Source organism: Thunnus thynnus, chromosome 10 (genome assembly GCF_963924715.1).
Source record: "Thunnus thynnus chromosome 10, fThuThy2.1, whole genome shotgun sequence".
Lineage (NCBI taxonomy): Eukaryota > Metazoa > Chordata > Actinopteri > Scombriformes > Scombridae > Thunnus > Thunnus thynnus.
In genome coordinates, this window is record NC_089526.1 from 10,121,258 (window position 1) to 10,137,542 (window position 16,285).

Genomic DNA, 16,285 nt, shown 5'->3' on the forward strand with positions numbered 1-16,285 from the left:
CAGTGAGGAAGCATGGTGCACACTAGTTCCACTGGAAATATTTTACTAGAGATTACTGTATAAACATGCTCCAAAACAGTTAAGGCTCACGTGCACCATACATAGTGCATACATCACACACACACACCTCTCTTTCCCATGCTTCAGTGAAGCTGCTCTGTAGGAAAAGCTCTCGGAGGAAAAGTGTTAAACCTATGCTGCAATGTAGGAAAGTGTGCAAATGTGAAGAGTAAAAATAGAAAGCATGCTCAGCAAACCCTCGAACGAATATAGGTTAAAGAAAAAGATCAATACACTCCCGTATTGCAGAGGAATGGCATTTCTCAGGATAGTAGTTCCTGTTTCTCCATAACTGAGGCTGAGCAGGCAGTCACGCTACATTTGGGGCACCTCCAGACTGGAGCCATAGCTATCCTCTGCCACATCTGGGTGCTGTAACCCGATCTGCTGATCCCGTTCCCTCACCTCTGCCCTCACAGCCCCGACTCAAGGAAGCCACACTTCCTGCTGAGCACTGTGTGTGAGGTGGCGAGCGACCTCAACCTTGTTTGACGCTATCTTTGCCCCCAGGAGGACACTTCCTGCGTAGAGAGTTCTCTGCGGCTATGTGGTCACAGATCCCCGTGTAGCAGGTGGCTAATTCCTAGCATGATTCCTGGTGCCAGTCAGCTGTTTAGGACCCTGTTAACTCCAGGCGATAATCCTCTAAAAGCTGTGAAAGATCACGTACTGAGAGGACGAGAGAGACAAGAGGGTTACATACAGATTTAAAAAGATCTGTGCTGTTTCGACTGTGAGGGATCAGACTGGTTGTTGCTGGTTGGCACCACGTGGAAGTGAGAGTTCTCCACCTCCAACTCCTCTGACATAGCTATAGATAGGTTATGGTATATCGAAAAGCGAGTCAAGAGCAACAGGACTTGCAGATTCTTAAGCTTGTTTCAGCTCTCATCTAAAAGGCTTCATCAATTCATGAAGTTTTCAGTTTTCAAGAATTCATAGAACTGAACTTTTGGATGAGAGGCAAAACGAGAATCTACAACAACAAGTCCAGCTGCTCTTGACTCAACGCTTGATTTTGTAATAATATTTGTCTATTATCGAGCTCTAAAATTGAAAAAATCTGCCAGTGCAGCAAGATGAATCAATCTGTTTCCAATATATATCAACTTGTTTCAGTAAGTTATAGTGAACAATGTATGATCCACACACTCAAATCTCTGCAGTATTCATTAATTTCAAAACTTTCAGTCAGCAATCTCAGTATATATAGATATGGCGGCTGTGGCACAGGAGGTAGAGTGGGTTGTACACTAATCAAAAGATACTGATTTGTATTCATACATTGATGGCTGCCTCTGCCATCAGTGTATGTATGTGTGTGAATGGGTGAATGTTGATATATACTGTAAAGCTCTTTGAGTGGCTGGAAGATTAGAAAGTGCTGTCCATTTACCATTTATTGCACAGATCAAAGTGTGCAGATGCACACTCATTTTCTTTTCATTATACATTATTTATTTAGTGACCAGTATCTTTATGTTTTGGACTTTAAGATCATTTAGAAATGGAAGAAAACACAAGAGTGATGAGAAATTGACTCTTGATCCAAAAAAAATGAGCAAATTTACTTTTATTCATACCAGGTTGAAATAACTTCACTGCACTGAGAGATTTGAAACAGTTTTTTAAGAAAACAATCATTTTAGGGCTCAAAAACAATAAAAATGACTCGATCAAATGAAAAATTTTGCAGTTTACAGTAAACTTTTCTACAGACAGTCTTCTTCAGTTTACATTTACAGATAACACTAACTAAAGTAACTACAGCTCTCAAAAGCAGTTTATGACGTGCAGCACAGTATTAAGCAACAGCAGTTAACAACACTCCTCACATATCTACTCTGGTACATATTAAGGGACTGACAGGCAGAGCTTTGTCCATTTTTCACATCTTCTTATTCAAATACCTCAGTTGCCATAAGCCATCTTTGAACTAGTTTTCTCAGGGACTGGAGTGAAGGAACCTCCATGCTGCTTCTGTTTACACACATTATCTAACATGAGGAAACTTGATACCCATGAAAAGTCGGGCAAAGAAGTGAGGATGTCTGTGACTTTATGTAGTTTCTGTCTTTCCATAATGCATAAAAGCCTTTCAGAATCTAAAGTGTTTTAGACCTGGATGACCTTTTTATTCATTATTTAAATGAGATTTAAATATTAATAGTACCTTTTAAGGCCTGTACGTGCACATGAATACACTGCCACCCTGGTCACCAGAAATAAACATTGCCATTGTGCGTGTCTGCAAACCACAGATACGTTGAATATCTACGTTTCAACATGTGTAATATGTAGCATATTTACACTTCAACAATACATATCATATCAACATTTCTAAAGTGACGTAGTTCACATGAGATCTATATGAGCTGACTTTCTTGTCAGGAGGAGGAGGAGGGGTTGGTGGATGGTTCGGAAGTTTGTTGGAGGAAAGTTGGAAAGTTGGAAATCAGCAGAGAGCACGGTTCAAGTACACCTTGAAACCAACGCCTGCTTTCAGTTTCTACTGACAAAACCGAGTGTTTTTAGTGAGACGTCAGGACGTTTGCAGCTGTTTTTATTTTATTTTTTATTTTAACCCAAACCATGATCTTTCCCTAACCCTAACCAAGTGGTTTTTGTGCCTAAACCTAACCAGACCTTAAAAACAGCATTGTCACATAATAAAACATCATTATTGAAGTGATAATGGCCAACATTGAAACATAGACATTTAACATATCCATGGTTTGCAGAAACGTAGAATGCCAAAGTTTTGTTCTAGTGGTTGGTTGGTTGAATGGTTGACACTGCATACACTCACTTGAAATTATGTCTTTGTGAGGACCCTCACTGTGTGTGTGACTATTGTATGTCTATATTTGTGAGGACCAATGTTTGAAGTTTTTGGGAAGTCAAGAGATTTTGGCTGGCTTTCATTTTATCGAAAGTACTGTTTGAGAGTTAAAGTGTCAGTCCAAGTACAGACTACAGTATTTCTTCAGGTCTGCGGATTATCCAGAATAACTGGGACACCATTTGGAAATGTGAGTTGCTAGTGATTTTTAGCAGCAGAAATCTCAAATTCGACAGATATCTCAAAACCTAGACAACCTAGACTATCTGCATGGTTCGATACCTCTAGAGGTGAGTGAGAAAATGTGTTGACCCTTTAACCCTAAAAAAGCACCTGTCAAAATGTCTTTACTTTCCAACAATGTTAGAAAAGATAGAAGTACAGGAGAACACCACACAGTCTTGAGGATTAATGACACTTCAAAGGGAGGAAGCCGTACCGTGGCTTCCTGCCCTGGCCCATCTTGGACCATTTGCTTGCATCTGTGTGGCTGATGATGGCCCTGTGAGGCCATGTGGTGGCTATTTGGAGCAACAGAGGTAATCATCTGAGGTACCCATTGATGGTGGTAGCACTTTGTCTTCCGTAGGTTTAGTTCAACAACATAAGGGGCCTCGGGCACCTTTACCTGTTGTGGTATCGCTCAAACTTGATGGAGCCCATTTTGTCTTGGAATGAAAAATCCTTCTTGGCTTTAATTGTGAACTGAGTGAAATGGGCAGGGTTGTGGGGTCATTATTTTCTTTCTTTTTGTCTGGATATGCACCATTGTCCCTTGCTGGCAAAGGGTTTCTTGTAGGAATATTGTGCTTGGCCCTTTCTGGTAAATATCTTTCTCAGTCTTCTTCCTGTTAATGTTTTGTCTGTGGAAATTAAGCCTTTGAACATCATCCTAATGTAGGAGTATGGACTGTACGGTAGCAACTACTTCTAAATCTTCCCATCGCCACCAATTTCCCCACCCTATCTCCAACTAAATAAGTTTGCTAGAGAATTGCGTTGCCCAACATGAATCAGCAGAAATGTAACTCGTGCCTAAGTGTCCAAAGCACAGGACTTTGCCTTTGAGTTTGCAACCTGTATATTGTTAACGCTATACTCCCGACTAACCAACATTGCCATTCCTATCCTGCTCCTAGCCCGGTGTTACCATTGCACTCAGTGTGAATGTTTTGTGTTCACACCAGTCGCAACAGCTTGCAAACACATTCTTGATGTTTTCATCATTGTATTGTTGAAAATGAATCCAGATGGCATCACATTTCCACCAAAACATATTTGTTAATGTATCTTGTATGTACAGCATATGAATTTCATTTGACTTTTCAGCAGTTATTTCATCAACAATGTCAGTATAGTTAAATTGATTTCTTAATCATTCTACATTGATCATTGAATATTGGATCCTCATTTGCTCAAAGGCTCATCATTTAGGCTCCAGCACACATACACTCATGCGGTTTGTTCAAGACCAAGATACATGTGGTCCAGAAGCTTTTATCCTCTGAACAGTGATTGCTTGTTCTCGTCCTGTAGAGACTTAAGGCCTAGACCTCATGGTTGACCTAAACGTACTCGCACTGTTTTGTTTACTTTGCCCTCTGTGCTGACCTTTACCCCTCTCCTCACTACACTCCTGCCAATTACAACGCCTTTTGTTTGGAGTTTACATCTGGTTGAGGAACAGCATGCCCCTGCATTGTTTTATTTTAGCGCTCACAATCTTGCTCGGAGAAGAAGAAGGAAAGTGAAAAAAAAAAGGGCGGAAAATGTTTTCCAAAGTCTTGAACATGTCAGAATTGTTGACCCAGAGCCACAGTTGTTTGGGTGTACATGAAGCCTTGTTTTAGTTTAAGCTCCAACATGCCACAGCTCCGAGTGGTGTCTGGGTTGTAGCTGAATCCTGGTGGGGTGTGAAGTCCTGTGTTGTGGATCGGAGCCATATGCTGACATGCCTCTGCACAGCTCAGAGATAAGTTGTTTGCTGACAAAGACAGTCACAATATGACCAGAATCGAAACTGTACAATGAGAATGGCGGGAATGCAGCATGTGTAATATTTCCTGATATTAAAGATCAATATTTGTGTAAGAAAGGAGAAAACGAGATATCTTATCACAAAGGGTGACATTCTCTGGGTATTTCCAGTTGGCTCAGGGATTCATAGCCTTTGGCTGAACAGCTTTCCTGTGGTGAAACAATACCAGACGTTGAAGGGCCCCGCCAGAAAAGGAGATGGCATTATGAAAAACACACAGGTCTCTCAGCCAATAGGTCTCCACATAAACAACCCAAAACAACAAATTCAGGCTTTCCATGAAAACAAACGTTGGAAAGAAGGGAATTAGTTTTTGTGTGTGGGTCAGTGTCTTTCAGCTGGACGGCTGGAGTGGTTGTCATGTCTAGATAGCAGCTCTGCCACCTGTAATAATATTGAACACTGTAAAAGTTGGCTGAAAATTAGGACATAGTGCTTTCGGTGTAAGAACCATTCTAAACTACCCTATAAAGTCCTGATGTTGAAGTGATGTGTCACCCAAAATCAAAAATTTGATTATTAAATATTTACCTCCTGTAGGCTTGAATGGTCACTGTGCAAGCTTTTTGTAGTTTCATCCATCACAAACAACAGCAGCTGGTTGGTTGGAATTTACCCTTTGGCTTAAATTCATGTTGGTTACCATGGATTCTAATGGTGACAAGTTATCACCGCAGAAAAAGTATCAAAACGTCCAAAGAAACTTCTGCAGTGGAGTCCACTTCTCCGCTGTCCATCTTTACGTTCCTAATAGTCCTCTTTTTACCAAAATGTGGCTAACTATACAGCTTTTGGTACTGAGCCAAATATGACTGTTTGAAACATACAGAGAATATAGATGGACAGTAGAGATGTGGGTTATGCTGCAGGAGTGGCAAGTTTCTATGTTTTTAAATACTTTTATTTGTGTTATGAAAACTTGTCACTTATTGAGACAAGTGTACTCAATACAATTTAAGATTGCTGCTGTTTTTCCATGAAAGAAAAAAAGTACAAATTCTTAAAGCCACCTTCAGGGGATGAATATTTTTTTACTCAAAAGATACATTTTTTGTTGAGTGTCTCTTAAATTAGTTTGGGTAGTGGTCTTCTGAAGGCAAACATGCATTCTGTATTCTTGTATTCACTATCAATACAACTGTAACTATAAATGTAAATGTACTGTACAACTGACTTCCCTTTGAGGTATACTGTGTTTGTTTTGTTTTGCATTATATTTTTCACACATTTTCAGGCTTTTGGAGAGAACACCCAAAAGCGTGTGAGAGTGTTTTTCCAGTCTTCCTACTTTTGCCACATGATTGAAAACAGTCAGCCCTCTAATGGAGGATGAATTTGGACAGTCAGTGCTGACTGGAAGTAAGACAGACTTCAAAGATCTTCATCTCAGACGAAAAGTCCGCCGAGGTGCCTGGCCTTGTGCTCCAAAAAGAATCTGTCAAACAGCTGGCACCAAGCAGATGTGGATCTCGATCCAATCTAATCACCTCAGTCTGCAAAATACATAGCTCGAACCTATAAACATGGTCCTATTCTCCCTGAATTGATTTACACTACCAATTAGTTATATTATGGAGGTCTCCACATCCTAAACAAGACACTTCCGCCTCAACTGTACCCCTAAAGCAGAGGGACCAGGTGAAATCAAAATGGTTTCCACATGTATTCCAGTTGCCTGGTGATGTATTGCTCCTGTATGTTCTAATGAGCTACATCAAGCACTAAGGTCGCCGGGGAGAGATGGTTTGCAGATTGAGCCTAAATCCCACAGTTACAAGCTAAACAAAGCCCTGTCTAAAGAGAGTCATTGTCATGCTCCGACAGTTTTTCCTGTTGTAACTCACCCTCGGATGAAGTCAACTGAATAAGAATGTTGTCTATCTCTCTGTGGTCTGCTAGCTCTTTCTGATTTATCCTCGTCCCCCGCAGGAAGACAGAAGTCTCATCACATGTCCTGTGGCAGAGGTGCTGAGCAGGGTAAGTGGCCTTGTGACAGGCTCTATTGTCCCCTCAGGCATGGAAGTTCAGCCTTCTTTTGTGAATGTCCCTAAACAGGAGATGCAGACCTTTTACTATGTAGGGGTTCCAGCCTGTGGGGACATGCATAGGTTCACACTCACCTTATGAAGCAGCAGGGCTTTTTGAACAGCAGGGTGGTCGAACGTGGTGCTTGTCAACACCTATCTTGTCCCAAAACATGAGACTAAGTGGACATACCTTGTAGGGACATGAGCTGTGTTGATGTGGCGTAGTTTGCTCGTCTCTTATTTGTTCCCAATTAGTCTCAAATGAGAAGATCTTTCATGAAGTTGATTTAAACTTTAAGAGATGATTTGGAGCAGAAGTCTGCATACCCAAACGGTTTTAGTATTAAAGACAGCAAGCAAGCAATATGATATAATTTGAAACGTGTGGTGAAGTTAAACACAGCTCAGATTTTAATTAATGGGGACTTGCAACCGTTTGGAAAGACCATGTGTTCACCAAACGGTGTTCCAGTTAATGGGTTGGAGAGCAGCAGCTAGCTGCCAGGCCAAAGGCTTCACACCCAGGTGCCAAAGTGCATGTTGCCTTTTTGACAAGGACAGTAACAGGCAACCAGCATCAGTGCCAAGATCTGAGTTGTAATTCAACCAGTGCCCAAATAACCATGAAACCTCAAGTCATGGATCAAAGCCAAGGGCATGGATATGAAACTCTTTAATGTCCTACTTTTCCATTCGGTAGGTCTTGATTTTGAAATGACATTTATCAAACACATCATCTGAACTGACAACTTTTTATGATGATTTTTATTCCATTGAGAGAATGTGTTTGTCACTAATGAGTTTGAGGCCTGAGGGAAACAAATTTACAGTCAATTTAAAGATGTGTCCCGATCCAAACAAATGTTTCATGTTAACTTGTTCAGCTCAAACATATGGGTAGACAGAGGAGAGCTTTTCATAATATGTCCCAGTAAGGCATTTCTCATTGCTGTGTGCAACCTTGCAGGAGCATATCTTTGATTCTGCTCTTTGGCAAATGTTGCCCTGATCCTGGCAGTCTGTGAGCGCCCATGTTTCATGGCTGTCAGTCACAGAGGTGGTCTTAGCTTTTAACCCTGTGGAGTTTCAAAGAGAATGGATTTTCCCAGTGCCATCAGCCTTAATCAGAATCACATTGTCTAAAGCTATTGGCCCACGGTGAAACTTGGAGGCTTATCCTGAATTTAACTTTGATTAGCCTGGGTCCTTGGATTGAGTTGCCCACCATCCTCTTCTCTTTGATCTACTAGAGCTCTTGCAGGAAGCTTTAGTACCCCCCTAATCAGCAGTTTGTGGACCAGTCCAAGCTTCCCTGAGGGGCGCACAGAGAAGACTGACCCACAATGTGAGAATTAAGGGCTGAAAATAAGTGGGAAAAAAGGGCCAGATTGGCAGACACACAGTCTGGCTCCAGCCATGGATAACCTCAGGGTTCTCCCATGCCTAATGTCACATGGTCATTAAATCAAGGAGCCTCCATTAAACTGGACACAACTGCTCTTGACACCAGGGTATGAGACACTGACACCCTTTATGTGACCATTACAAGGGCCATTGGCCTGTCCAGAGTTGTTGACATAAAAGGGCAGTTGACAGGCAATGATAAATCCACAAAACACTCTGCTTCTTGACCAGTGGCGTAATTCTGTAGCATATCGTGTAGATCATCTAGTTCAGTGATTCCCAATTTAGGGATACTTGTACCCCAGGGGCTACTTCTGCTGTTGCAAGGAGATACATGGAAAGCTACAAACCACAGTTAGTTGTGACAGCATGTGATGTTATTATGAGTGAGTGAAAATAGGTTGAAATAGCTAAAAGTTATGAAAAAATTGTTGAAATGCCATGTGGTAGCTGAACTAATGGAAACATGACCAAACCAACTGACAAAAAAAGAAAAAGTCTAACACAGAAAATTTCAGGGTCAATAAGTCTTCCATCCAATTTGATATTATTAACATATTGTTAAATAATGCAGTTTCGAATATGACAGTTGGTGTCATAGAAGAGGTGTTTGAGCTAATCTGAACAGCTGTATGGCACATCTGACAAAAAAGTTTGGGAAACACTGATTATTATAAAAGTGCTTACTATTTTATCTGTACCCAGCAGTATGTGCTGATCATCTATCATGCAGCCTTCAGAGGTTCTTGGGGACTAAATGGTTAAGTTTAGGCCTTGGTTGGAGACCTGGGATCTTTATGTCCTCAAAACAATGTCAAATGGAGCTTGACCTCCATCTCTGCCTTTTGCCTCAGACCTCCCACTCACAGGTTGTTTTCAAAGGTCACATGTCTGCTTTGGTCAGTATCTTCTGTCATATTGTGTGGGAGTGTTGCCCTAATTGACCCTTGTTGTGTACAGAATCCTCTTTTTCTTGTTTCATACCTGCCCCTGCTGAAAATACTCCACATATTTGTCCTCATAGGATAGTAGAAGCAAATACGTATTTATTTTTACTATAGGCCTACCTCACAAACACCCTCATATATCACTGGTTTTCTGCTGCACCCTAACCCATTAATCTTTAATAATTTGTGGTGCTGTAAGAAGAAAAGATAGGTAATCAAGCACACCCTCTTAAAATCAGACAGACTTGACTAAAAGTTTCAAGAAGGCAAGTAGCACCCTGTTTACAGATAGCGCTACAAGACTACTGTTCTGATATCACTAATAACAGATTATCTGTGGCAAAAAACACCATCGTAACTTCAAATCTGTTTGTCCCCTTGTTATTCTTAACCTTTCTACCACTCCTTTTATCAGCTGGAGGCTTCTGTGTTGTCTCGAGGGACAAAGCATTAACAACGAAGACGCTATAAACAGGAAACAGAGCCCCTCTCTGGTTTCGTCTCATTGCTCCCAGGAAGAGACAGCCCCATTTCAGTGAGTGACACAAACCAGAACACACACACACACACACACACACATACACACACATCTATCAAGTATCACCCTTTATTTATCCCCTTGACACCTTAATCCTCAACTTGTTGACACACTGAGTGGAAATTTACCTCAAGTTTTAGTGCAAGTGCCCTGAGAACATTGATCCCACCTGAAAAAGTCCCAAGAATTCATAAAAGAGACGAACATGGATGTCAGCAATGCTGCTGTCAGTCATGACTTCTTGTAAGTGATCACAGTTTGAAGAAGGCATGTGAAAGAGAGGATTTTTTGTGGATAATTGGTGATTCATGAATGTGGGAAATAAACAGATTTATAGCAACAGTTCTGTTATTGCTTCACTTCCTTGTTAACTTAAGGTTCACAGGAGTCATGTTTTCTTTCAGATTCTTCAATCTGATATTTTGGTTGAAGAACAATAACTCGAGTCTTAACAATACCTATGAATCAATATTTCCTGGAAAGGATACAAGAGTTGTTTGAAGTTATTTTAAATCTGTAGTGTTAGGAAACCTGCCTCACGGATGCCGATAACACAGTTCATGTGAGTCATTTACCTTAGAAAGTAAACTTTCCGTTGAGTGATAGCAAGTGACAGATCGACTGCCTTTCACTATGGAGAGGAATTCGTCTCTCTCTAGCAAACCCTACCTCTTTAGCTTCTATCACTTGGACAAACACACACCCACATACAGATGAGGATCATCAGAGTCGGTGCCCAACCTGACTGACTTGCAGCTGTGTCAGCAGGACTTGGAAAAATCCAGGAGACAAAAAGCACGCAAGAGAGAGCGAGAGAGAAGGAGGGAGAGGAGTGAAAGGAGATAAGAGGAGGAGTGGAAAGGAAATGCAAGTGTTTGTGTTGGCCCGCCTCTTCCCTCAGTCCCTGGAGTTTTACTTGACATATGTGTGTTAATATGGGTTTGTATGTCATGTGTGCGACGTTTCTGTATTCATAATGTTTAAGCTTATATGATTGACTCAGTGTATGCCCACATCTGCGTACCTGCACCATGTTCTTTAATGAGTGAGTCAGTGTGTGCAGGTTAGCGTTAATGTGACGGATAACGTTGAATAATGAAGTGCCTCTAACTGACACGCCCCTGTGGGCCGATGTGAGCTGCCCTGTCAGGCTTCAGTAAACTATGGAGTGATGACTCATAACTCTTCTGATTCAGTCTGACTACGTGAAAGGACAAAAAGTCCTGTATTTCCTCTCACTCCTTTTCTCTTTTTCTACATCTTTATGAAAAAAGTGTACAACCAGTATGTTCAACATCATGCATTCCAGTTTTAGATGGATTCCAGAGATAGTCAAGCTGCTGTCTTTTCCTCCCTTCAGCTGACCACGGACACTACCTGGATTTAACTTCACACGATGGATGTGTGTTTATGGCTGCCTGTAAACATTTGGATTTGTTGTATCTCTAAAAGCTGTGAAGAATCTGTGTGTTTTTTAATCTTGTATTCTGCGTTAACTTGTTTAAATCAATCTTTCTGCATGAAACGAAACACAGAACCCCTGATCTGTTCTGTCTATTCACAATTTCAGTAGTCAAGATGGACGTTTACTTGAAAATGTTGATAAAATAAGAGAAATGCAATTCTACTTTTAACAGAAACATGAACAAAAAAAAGAAAATTATTGAGCTGCTGATGCTGGAAGATACAGACAATATGGTCTGTCTTATTTCACTCACAGAACAGTCTATGTCAAAATCATTTTATTTAGTCAAATTATTTTGCCTGTTAAAATAAAGCTTTCACAATTTATCAAGATATAAAAATAACAAGATGGAAATATACAGTATATACTGTGTTGAACTGATCGTATGTGCCCCCTGTGCACAATGTTAATATCAAATGGTAAGTTGATTTTGAAAACCCGAGCCTGCTCCTCCTCTTTTCACCTAGAAATGGCTCATCAATAATTTTGCATCTGATAGAGGTGGTGATAGGCTGAAGCTCTTATTACATTCTGTGTACATGGACATAGTTGCCTAAGCGGTGACCCGAGGACGACTGTTCTCAAATAAACTCTGGAACGTTCAATGGAAAACTTGGTGGTTGCCCTTCAGTACTGTAGGTCAAGATTTACATTTTCACAGTGTCTATGCTGAGAACTAGTGTGAACTTGTGGTCTCCTCCAAGAGGCAGGTTTACCGAATTATCTGATAGCTTTGCTTTGCTATCTGGGTTAAAGTTATTTGGAGTACCCGCAGCATATGAAGCATAGCATCAGTTCAGGCAGAGCACTGAAGTCCTGATTGTATTGGCTCATTGGCATCAGCTGTTTTCAAAATGTTTCACAACCATTTGCTCATTCACAGCTGTGGCATGTCTATCCTATTATCAGGTACATCATATTCATGCAGGTGCACAGTGCAGACATTAAAACCTCACATTTATCATTGTTATCCTGCTGATTAGGCTCATGGTTAATGCTCATTCCAGTTAATGTATGTCGTATTTCGTGTTGTTGATTGCTGCTCGGATTTTTCCAACAGATAAACTGCTCTAACTTACTGGCATGTCTCTCTTAGAAAGGACACTGGATGACCAATGGCTTAGCTAGTGAGCTAGGTTAAGCTGGAAGCTAAGCTAACACGACAGCAACAAAGACTATCCCCTAAGATTGTTTCCAAAATGAAAGGTAGAAAATGATGTGAACTAAAGCACTGAGAGAATAACAGAGTAGATAAGCAGAAGAGTGAATATAAAGAAGAGTTAATTAAGATTAAAACTGAATCTTGAAGAGGCAGAGAGTGTAGACAGATCAATCTCATGGTTAGCTTTCTTTACTTGCATTGCAACATTTTGATGCTTATCAAGAGGAAGTCAACAAATATAAGAATCAACTTACTTTGTGAGGTTAATCTGTAAAAACTTGTGTTCTGCTATGTATTTTTTCTCCTTCAGGTTTATGTAATATTTAACTACTACATATAGCATGTCTGTTTAGTTACTGTTGTAATGTGTATGCATTCACAATGTGCCGCTCTGTTTGCCAAAGGGCCTGACCCCAAATTAGCTCCTATTAATAAATAATAACTTAGAAAGCTTTAATCTCACCCAGGACTCTGAAATGGCATGTTATATTGCTATAGTATGCAGGGATTTCAAATTTGAACCTGCAAGCTGAGCCTATTGTTATGGGGATATTAGATACAGGCACGCATGTTCTGTCTTTCTCAGTCTCCCTTTTAAGTAATGCAAATATATAGGCCCATTAAAATGTATAATTGAGGTTTTTTTGTTGTAACTTGGATGATATTTATGTGTAAATGCGTGCAGACATACAATAATATTAACACACAGGACCCCACTCCACCCACCAAGAACACACACATGCACACACCACATCACACAGCCCCCTTGGTCTCTTTAATATTAGGGAGTGCAGTTCAAGTTCTACCACAAACGAGCACCATGACATGTCTCTTTGTTTCTCAGTGCCACTCCCCCCTTCCCTTATGATCGTTGACGTAGAGAAACTCCACAATTGTTCACTTTTTTCCCCTCTTCCAAAATCAGTACAATTGTTATTTGTTTCTGTCATCTTCTTTTGTTGATCTTGTTGTTGCTGTAGACCAGAGGCTCAAGACAATGGCTCATTCAGAAAAGGCCTTGTTGTAAGTGTATCTTGTACGAGACATAGACGATGTGGTCAACCAATAATGGCAGAAGAAGGGTTCCTGTGTTGCTGCAGCAGAGATTGAATACATCTGGATGACGTCTTTCAAAGGATTTTTCTTAACTTCTAGTTTTTTAGTATTTTCAGAGCACATTTCCTCATTAAAACAACTTTCACACTTAAACATATTAACCTGAACAATATCGAATACTGCCACACAAAAACACCAAGCAGTCCCAGTTGAAAAGTCTAGGAAATAAATATCTTGACTAGAGTGTTAATCATCTACTTTCCCAATCTAGACTGAGTCAATTGGCAACATTCCAATCACAAGCCTGTTTTTCTTACCTTTAGGTGAACACTTCCTCTATTTTTTGCACCAAACTGAATTCCCGTCAACATTATTGTTTTCCACACAGACTTGTGTAGTAGATGACATCTTCATTTGGAAATTCATCAGTGGGCCGGGCTGATTACAGTGCTCTGTTTGTCTATTGTATTGTTCCCCTGGTTGGCAACATGTCTGGCTTTCCAGTGGGCATTGTTAGTGGCAGTGACTCAAATGAACACTCAACACAATGTTGTTTTAAAAAGCTTTATCACATGTGAGTGTAACACTTTACAATGCCTGTTGTGGTTAATCGTTAAATCTACTGTTGTTTGGGCTCTGCTGGTTGTAAGGACTTGTGTTTTGTGGCCTTTTGTGTCTAGTTAGATCACGTTGAGCTGCCAGATATGCCTTCAGCATCTTTTTTTCCCCCATTTCAAAGGCGGTGAACCCTATAGAACACCATGTTTGCACCATGCACTCCCTTTTCCTGCGGCTTACTTTGAAAAATATGAGGTATATAATGCAGGCAACAAAATATTTTGTGATTTTTATTTGGCTTTGAGTCTAGCTTTGAGTCTTTATTTCCTCCACTTTCACTTGTTTCTCATTCTGAATATCATGTACTGATCTTGTTTTCCCCTAAGGAATTCCTAACATCTTCCTAAATTTGATATGCAGATCCTTATCCCTACTCTGCAATCCTGAAGAGTTCAGCCCAGCCTACGCCTGTATGCTCCCACCCTCCTCTAGTGCATACACACCGGGCTTTGTGGTTTTGAGTTTGGTCCAGAATGCAACTCTGTGGTCAGCCACTACTTAGAGGGGCTGAATGAAACAGGAGCTCAGTTTTCCTCTCCTCACAGTAGCACCTACCTAACATGTCATCACATTTACACATACAGACACACGTCAGCAAACTGTGGCTCACACTCAACTATGAGAAAGCAAAATACACTCAAGTAGAGCCTGGTCCAAGTCCATCAGCTCCGGAGTTATCCAGTCAACTGAGGGTGAGTCTCTGTGGTGCCTTTCCCCAGAATGAGGGGTTAGGGCTGGGCCAGAGCTCTACAGAGCCTTGGGGTTACCGAGAGACAGCTCCAGTGCTCTAATGCAATATTCAAATCCAGCCTGTGTCTGATGCTGCAGCGTGCCCCGCTGCTGTAAAGCTGTCCTGTCTCATCACCGTCCACGCTGAGTCACACTCCCCACGCAGCCGCTGCCTCCACAGCCTCTTGACATTCTCTGTAAGGCTTGAGGGCAGCGGGGGCTAACACACATGCAGGAACATGGGGGAACACACATGCATGCTTTCAAACTCACATAAGTAAGAGAGCATTCACTTTATGAACGCACACACATTCAAACGCACACATAAACACATATGCTCAATGCTGAACATTTTAATTGTAACGACCTGAATGAGTGTGAACACGAGTATCCTGTTTTTCTGACCTTCTTACTGTAGATGTACAATTATGGATAATATTCATTATTTATGGTCATAATGAGAATAAATTGATAGTGTATGTGGAGACATATTTATCAATGTAAGTCAGTGAGTTCATAGTTGCACTGTGCTTAATTCCAATTAGCCTCTCCTCAACCAGTTACATTAAAATGCTGCTTACATGTTAATGTGTTAGTAAAAATTAGGATGATATCATATACTGTATATAGATATATATCACTCTAAAGGGTATCATTTTCTATGAGTACTTTTACTTTTGATACATTTTGCTGATAATACACTACTATAATACTTCTGAACTAAAATAGAATTCACATACAATACAAATATAATCTTTACCTTAAGTCTGTGTGTCATATTGTATTTTGTCATTGTGGTTTTGCTACTCTCACTTCATTAAAATATCTACTTCCTCCACCAATGGCTATTGGCCATCTTTGAATTTCATTTGTGTTTGAGCCAAGATGAGATGATCAGTTGATCGGATTCAGATGACGACCCGATGACTTGACGATGACCTCAGGTCTCCCCTCACTTTCATTACATTAAAATGACAAAGAAACCTTTTGCCAGGAATGATTTGATCATCAGTGTTTTAGGAGAACTAAAATGCATTTCTCTGAAATGCTAAGCTGCTACTTGAAAGCTCCACAATGAAATCACCCTGACTGCATTTAAATTAGACATGTTGCATATTACCCACACTTGTTCCAGTACAGGAGCTCTTCCTCGCAACTGCCTCGTCTGAAATAAGTTAATAGTATACATTAATGCTGTGTGGCTACTCCCACAGAATTACTACTCAGGAAGCATAATTCAGATGTACAGCATGGTGGACAAAGATACAGTTAGAGCCAGGAAGGATGTGGCCTATCCTGTGCTGTGTCGGCCTGCTCTTCCTGCCTGTGTCCTTGAACTATATATGTTCACAGGCAGGGTTACACTATTTCACATTCTCTCTCACTCATAAAACAAGTC